This window comes from Miniopterus natalensis, chromosome 8 (genome assembly GCF_054644295.1).
Source record: "Miniopterus natalensis isolate mMinNat1 chromosome 8, mMinNat1.hap1, whole genome shotgun sequence".
In the NCBI taxonomy this organism is placed as follows: Eukaryota; Metazoa; Chordata; class Mammalia; order Chiroptera; family Miniopteridae; genus Miniopterus; species Miniopterus natalensis.
Genome location: NC_142088.1, coordinates 58,711,152 through 58,718,617, shown reverse-complemented (window position 1 = coordinate 58,718,617; position 7,466 = coordinate 58,711,152). Strand labels below are relative to the sequence as shown.

General features: G+C 38.8%; 1 pseudogene; it reads left to right on the top strand.

Annotated features, from left to right (window-relative positions):
• Positions 1 to 402: 402 nt before the first annotated feature.
• On the top strand, positions 403 to 4,840 carry LOC107531729 (large ribosomal subunit protein uL11 pseudogene; annotated as a pseudogene).
• Positions 4,841 to 7,466: the final 2,626 nt, after the last annotated feature.

The following is a 7,466-nucleotide window of genomic DNA, read 5'->3' as shown; positions in this document are numbered from 1 at the left end:
ACCATTTTTAAAATATGAGAAAAAAATAAAGTTGAATGTGAGGTTCCTTTGTCTGTCTATTGTTTGTTTTATCAGGTCAGAAGCCTTCAGATTATGACGTCCACTTTAAATCAGCAGGTTTACTCTCAAGGACTGTGGCAGGTGGGGAGGAGGTTCAGAGGAGAATTAGAAAGAGTATTTAACAGATGGAAAAGATGGAGAATTTTAGGCTAGGGCAGAGACGCTAAAATTACAGCAAGGGGATAACTAATGGGTTCAGCTATATTAAGAAGTTAACAGAGAAGGCACTAAAATTGTCCATATCAGGGATTGACCAAAAGCAGAGAATACTGTTAAAATCAAAGGGGGAGATGCTGAGTTTAGGAAAAAGAATCATTTGACTTGATGAGTGATAAACTCTAGATGACTACTAAAGGAGGTTATGCAACCTTCCAGGAAGGACTGAAAACGGTCCATTTGGAAAGTTCTAGGTATCCATCTTCTTGCAAGAATGACGATGCACCATATCCTTTTTTTGTGAATATTTCCAGTTCTGGGAGTTAATGACATTATCTTATATTTCTCATATCATTATACACTATCCTGCAAAACACAATACGCTCTGATGTTTATTTAATATTCTCAACTCACTCCTTTGGAGTAAAATATCACAACAGGTTCAAACTTTCCTCACAGAAGGTACATTTGATACCTTGGACCATTTTTGTGTCCACCAGCCAGATCCTCCTCAATTTCCCCACAATTTCTAATAAATATGGAGCACCAAAAAATACACAACTCTTCTATAAGTGCTCAAGAAATACCAAGTCAAAATAGGCAGATTACTCCATGGCTTCTGCATGTCATACATCTATTAATACATCCTAGGATCATGTTGACACTTTTAATAACAGCACCAGGCTGCTGACTCACATTCGGGCATGTTTCTACTTCCTTCATACCTACATAATTATTCCCTTTCTTGTACCTGCCTGGTTTGCTTTTTTCCCTAATCTCATCCTGTTTAGCTTGGCCAATTTTTCTCAATTTTCAAGGGTCTGCTGAATTGGTGTCCTGGCTTCCGTATATTTGCAACACTACCAAAATGAACACTTTCTTTTTTAACTTTCAAATAATCCAAGAATAAAAAAAATCAGAGGGAATCTCAGTCATTTGTTTCAGTTAGGCGCAAGGCTCTCTGCTAGGTGTTGGGGGTAAGACAAACATGGTTCCTACTTCCTCATAGATACAGCCTGTCAGAGACAGAGATAAGTAAATATAAAACTACAACCCTCTAGGATAAGGGCTAGAATATGAAGGAAAGACGGCAGCAGGACAAACAGAAACTCTGAGCACAAGGAGAATGGTGGGTCTAGATGCTGTGGCTGCATGTTACCGTAGCACCTGACCGCCAAAGAGAGGGATGCAGAAGGGGGAGGGGCTAAAAGGCTGAGAATTTGCACAAATCTATAAAATTAGCTCCTTTAACCCTCACAGCAACCCTGTAGGCCAAGTACTGTTATCCCAACTTTACAGATGAAGAAACTCAGTATTTAATAGGGTAGCTAACTTATCTGGAGGTCACACACCTCTAGCTAATAAGTAACAACTGAATTTCCAATCCAGGTCTATATGACTCCAAAGTTCATGTATAAGGCCATGTTGCTTTTCAAACATTCTCTATGTTTCTGATTTGTTAACAACAACAAAAATGACTTGTGGTAATAAATCTAAAATTTCAGAAATCCAGAGAATGTGTGTTGTTGTTTTTTTATTTTTAATGTGTCATTCAGTCAAGACATGAGTACAAGCTGACTTGACATAAGCTCATCTCAAACTGTTTTGGTAACATTCTGAGACTGAGTTCAGGAACCCTACTACCCGATGTCCTGCTAGTTATATTACCTGGGCCTAGGGATATAATAGTGCATCTATAACTTCAAGAGCCAATATTTTTCTTCCAATTTAAGAAAAAGAAACACTTTTCCCACCTTTGGACATTCTTGTCTTCTGCAGAAAGTATTCTAATAATAGTGGAAAGCACTCAACAATTTCAGAAGTAGCTTGAGTATCTATTACATGGTTCAATGATAGTAGTTTCCTATCATAAGCAGGTAGCTAATATTTAATATGTATTTAAATAGGAAAAGGAAACAATCCAGGAAATCAACCTAACCCAAAGAATTGTTTAAGAGATGTTATCTGAAATTCTGTGTTCAACTCCTGTTACTATCATTCATCTAATAAGTACAATGTTTAAGCTAACTCATGTAATAGGTCACTGAAAAGGGCCTAAAAATGGCAGTGCACCAACAATAATAGTTTGTCCCAATTTTGTGCCTGACAGGGAGCCTGTTCTCCTTCTGCCCACTTCTCTAATTTCCACTGGTTGGCTCAGGGGATGATCCAGTTACTACTAATACAACCATATCCAGCACTCAGGACTTCCTTGATAGACCATAATTTGATATATTTCTAAAAATACTCCCTTTCTTCAAAAACCTATCAATATGGAATTTCAATTAGCACAACCACATTAGAAAAACCAGTATTTACTAAAGTTTAAGTTATACTTACCCTATGACCCAGAAACAGAAATGCCTACATATGTTCACCCAAAAATGCACACCAGAATGTTTATAGCAGTGTGCTTTGTAATGTCCAAAAGTGAAAACTGTTGAAATTCCAGCTACAGTAGAATTAGTAAATGTGCTGTATCCACACAGCAGAGTACTTTACAGCAATGGGAGTGGACAACAGGCAACAACAGAGACGGATCTCACAAACCTAGTGATTAGTGAAAGAAGCCAGAAACACGCACAGAAACACACATACTGCATGATTCTACATGTGTAAAGAAAAAAAGATGGGCAAAATCAATGTATTCTATTAGAAATCTGCATAATTGTTACCCTTAAGAAGTGATGGCAACAGAACAGCAGGATGAAGACAGTGTCTGTGGTACTGGTAATATTCTCTTTTTAATTGGGATGTTGATTTATTGAGTGTGTGCAGTTTTGTGAAAATTAATTTACTTCACTTTTCTACTTATGTAGTATACTGCAATAGAAAGTTTTTAAAGCTACAAAAGACTTGAAATGTTAAATAGCTAATTTTTGGAGAGATTAAAATGGACTGTATAAAATATTACCTGTGGGATAGGCAAAGTTCTGAGTTAACAATCTACATTGCAAACAACACAAGCTTAAATGTCTATTGCAAGGTAAAACTGGATCCCTTGCTCTTCTAGAAATCATGAGATTCTCACAATTCCTTATGCATTGCCCCTAGTCTTTATTCTGGCTGTCGCAGCCAATCCACTCCCTCTGGTCATAAATCATGTTCCACTTCTGCTAAAAGGCTGCCCTCAGTCTCGAAGGACGTGCCCTGGCCCGTGTGCCTTGAAAGCGGGACTTTTTCCAACTAGCCTCAGATGTTTTCCTCCTGGCCTTTAAACCTCCTGCACTGGTCATGCAGTCACCTTCTTCTCTCCAGGTCACTCTGGGGAATCATCCTCTCATTGGCCTCTCTCTCTTTGACGTCTTTAGTTTGCCTCCCATGGCAGTTAAGAGTAGGGAAGTTGAGCTGTTTCACATATTGTTTCAAATTCATACAAATGTCCACTTGATCTTGATGGAAGATAAAGCTTTGTTTTTATTTTTACCATTTCCGAGGAGGGCCACTTCCCACTCACGGCTCATTTACTGACACACCTGAGTCCCCAAAATGGCCAAATTCCAACTGCTTCAGGTCGCCAGCTCCTTCCACATATTCTGGTTCTCCTTGGTAAATCATCACTCAGGAACCCCTCAGCAGGATGCTTATCTAGAGCAACATGATGACAATATAATAGAAGCTAATATAACTCTCACAAGGAAAAGTAATCTAACAGGGAGCACCTACTATGTGCAGAACATTATACTCAGTATTTTCCTGTATACTATCATTTTAAGTCATTATACAACCTTGTAACAGATATTATAATCTCCCTTTTGCAGATGGGAAAAGAGAGGCTTAGGATTTAATTATATAGTCCCAAATCATACATTGTGTAAGATGCAGAGCAAGATATTCAACAAGGCATAGGCAAATGTTTTTTAGAAAGATGTAACAAATATTTTAGGCTTTGCGAGTACATAAGGTTTCTGTCACCTATTTTTCTTTGTTTCTTTGTTGGTTCATTTGCTTTTACAACCCTTTAAAAACATAAAAAACTATCTTTAATTTCTTGGCTGGATCTGGTCCAAAGATGGTATTTGTAGATGCTTGTCTTAAGAAGTTTCAGCTCCCAGGAGGCTTAGGTGCAACTTTCTTCTGTCCTCTCAAATCTGGGTTCACCTAACACCAGAGCCTCCACTACACCACTGAAGTTCAATCCCAAGGAGATCAAAGTTGTAGACTTGAGGTCCACCAGTGAGGAAGTCGGCATCATGTCTGCCATACCCCTGAGATGGGCCCCCTGGGTTTATCTCCAAAAACTGTTGGACATCTCCAAAGCAACCGGTGATTGGAAGGGTTTGAGGATTACAGTGAAACTGACCATTCAGAACAGACAGGCCCAGATTGAGGTAGTACCTTCTGCCTCTGCCCTGGTCATCAAAGCCCTCAAAGAACAACCAAGAGACAGAAAGAAGCAAAAAAACATTAAGCAGAGTTGAAATGTCACCTTTGATGAGATTGTCAACATTGCCTGACAGATGCTAGAGGACTCTCTAGGACCATTAAAGAGATCCTGGGGACTGCCCAGTCTGTGGGCTGCAATGTTAATGGCTGCCACCCTCATGACATCATAGATGACATCAACAGTGATGCAGTGAATGTGCAGCTAGTTAAGAACTACAAAGGAAAATATTTCAATTAAAGATCACTTGACAATCAAAAAAGAAGAAGAAGAATAAATTGGGGGAAAATATGTGATAAAGTATGTATTCTGGACTTTGGTCTAAGTTTAAACCCTATTTCCACTACTTACTAGCTAACATGCATGAAGAGCTTATAAAGTACTGTGAACAAAAAGGGGTATAATATAAACCTGACAAGCTCAGAGACCAAAAGGAACCACAAAGGGTAATCTGATCACAAATTCCTAACTGGGCAAGTCACAGAGGTAGTCACATCCCAAGCCTAGAGCATCCTTAACAAAGGTCAGTCTTTATCTTAAGTGAAATCTGTCCATTGGCCTTATACATGTAGAATAAGAGATTTTTAAAACATCAGAGTAATTTTCTTTTCCTACCCCTGGAAGGTACAACCACAGGCACCAGAACACAGGACCACCAGAGCAAGAGACCACAGACCCTCCGTTGTTATCTTGATCTCCATATTCCATCTCTATGTGCAGTAAATGTTAGTAACTATCTCATACTCACCAATGTAAAAAAATATACATTTTTCCAGTTTGTCTTTTATCCAATCCAAGAGATTTCCTCACTTTGCTTTCTCCTCCGTCTTTAAACTACCACCAATGGATTTCATGTAACACTCCTTATATCTCCTCCTTTGATTCTAATGTATAAAATAAGCTACAAAACTGACTTTCTCCAGAGCATTTTCTCAGTCTGTTGAGATTTTGCTTCCCAGCTTATATCCTCAGTTTGGCTCAATCAAACTCATAAAAATTATCTGCAGGTTTGGATGCTTCTTATGTCAACAGTACCATGCAACATGTATTTATTTAATCTTCACAACAAGTAGGTAGGTTCCATTATTTCCCCAATTCTGCACACCTGGAAACTGAGACCCAGAGTAAATAACTTGCCCCAAGTCTACACACAGCAAATAAGTGGTATAGCTACAATACCCATGTTTTTCACCACTATGTTAATATTATTGAGGTCATCAATAAACTGCTTAATCGGGATAATTGGGTTGCATTTGTACAAAGAAGGAAACTTTTTAGTTATTTTTAATGATCCTTTCAGCTTTGCAAGAAAAGAACATAGTAACTGAAGCTATTGTAACCGGGACTGAAGCATCGAGATTCTAGACAGTGCCATTGTATAAGGTTCCGCAGATTCCTAAGTGTGTGATGAGGAACCCAGACACAGCAACGGTTCCGATGCAAGGTGATAGACTAGATCTGAGTTTAATTAATCAAGGTCAAAGGAGCCCAAGGTTAGGTTGGGACTCAAGGTATGAACAGGTAGAGAACTAGGTGAGGGGTAACTGATAGGTATCCAAACCGGCCGACAGTGAATATCAGGACCTGCAGCTAAAACATCAGGGTGCCTGGTTCAGGGGCTAAGCCCTGGGATATTTGAAATCCCCCATGTCCATTCTGAGTGAGTAGTGAGACTGACTCGGTCCTGAGCTACAGAATTATTGCATGAGTAAGGGTAGCTCTTTGCCCTAGGTCTGCATTATGCTCAAGGAGGAAAAGGCTCATCCTAGAAGGCAAGGTCAGTTACGTCCACCTACTAGAGTTAAAGATCTATAGAGACAGGGACCCAGGAAGATCCTCCAAATACATGAATCTTAAAGTTCTTTAAAATCCAAAATAACAAATATTGCTACTTATTGATATTGCAATTAACCTGTTTGCAACCACAGATAAGTAATTTAAAGATGAACAAAAAGGAAAGAAGAAAAAAAAGGCAACCATAGTCTTGTGCGGCAATGAGTTGCAATAGCCTACAAGGGCCTGTGTGATCTGGCTCCTAAAGTTGCCTCAACCTGAGACCCCTTATTCAGGCTGTCCCTTTCCCCTAAAATGCTTGCCACCACCCTTTCTTGTACAGCCTTTGTGATCAAGCTTACATTTTTCACATTTTCTTTTAATTTTTGCTGTCATAGTTACCCCATTTTTGAGTTATACATATTTTTATTGCCTGTTTCCCTCATTGGACCATAAGCTCCGTGAAAGCAGAGACTATCTTTGTTTGGCTCATCATGGTGTCTCCACCCACTGCTTAAAGCAGTCTCATAAATCTGCCCTTGGTAATTATTTGTTATGAATAAATCTCTACTGGTAGGACCCTGAAATGCCTAAATGTTATTTCTCTCCCCAGACTGAACAAAAACTTCCTGAGACCAAGAAATATGTACTACAAATACAAATTATCTGTCAGGAGTCTTATGTAACAATACCAGGAAAATCATAAGACACAGGATAAATAGAGTATCACAACGTTATTTATACCAAAATGTGCCCACAAGTTCCCTGGGACAGAGAAAGGACTATATATATAACAAAAAAATTTTGCCGGTAAACAAATGGCAAGAATGTTTCCGCCTTCCACACACAGTAAACATTACGCTTCTTTCTTTTGCTTGCTGATGAAAAAAACTTACCCAAACAATCAGTCCTCTTTTTTTTTCCCTTCTATTTTTTGACTTGAGAGGACTATAATTTACGACGTAAACTACCTGGCATCCTCGGAGTACTTAAAGTCCACACTGTCTATCACCACTCAAATAGCAAGGGCATCTCTGGCATTTCAAATGCATATAAAGTAATCAATACAGAAAAAGAACAAATTAATCGAAAG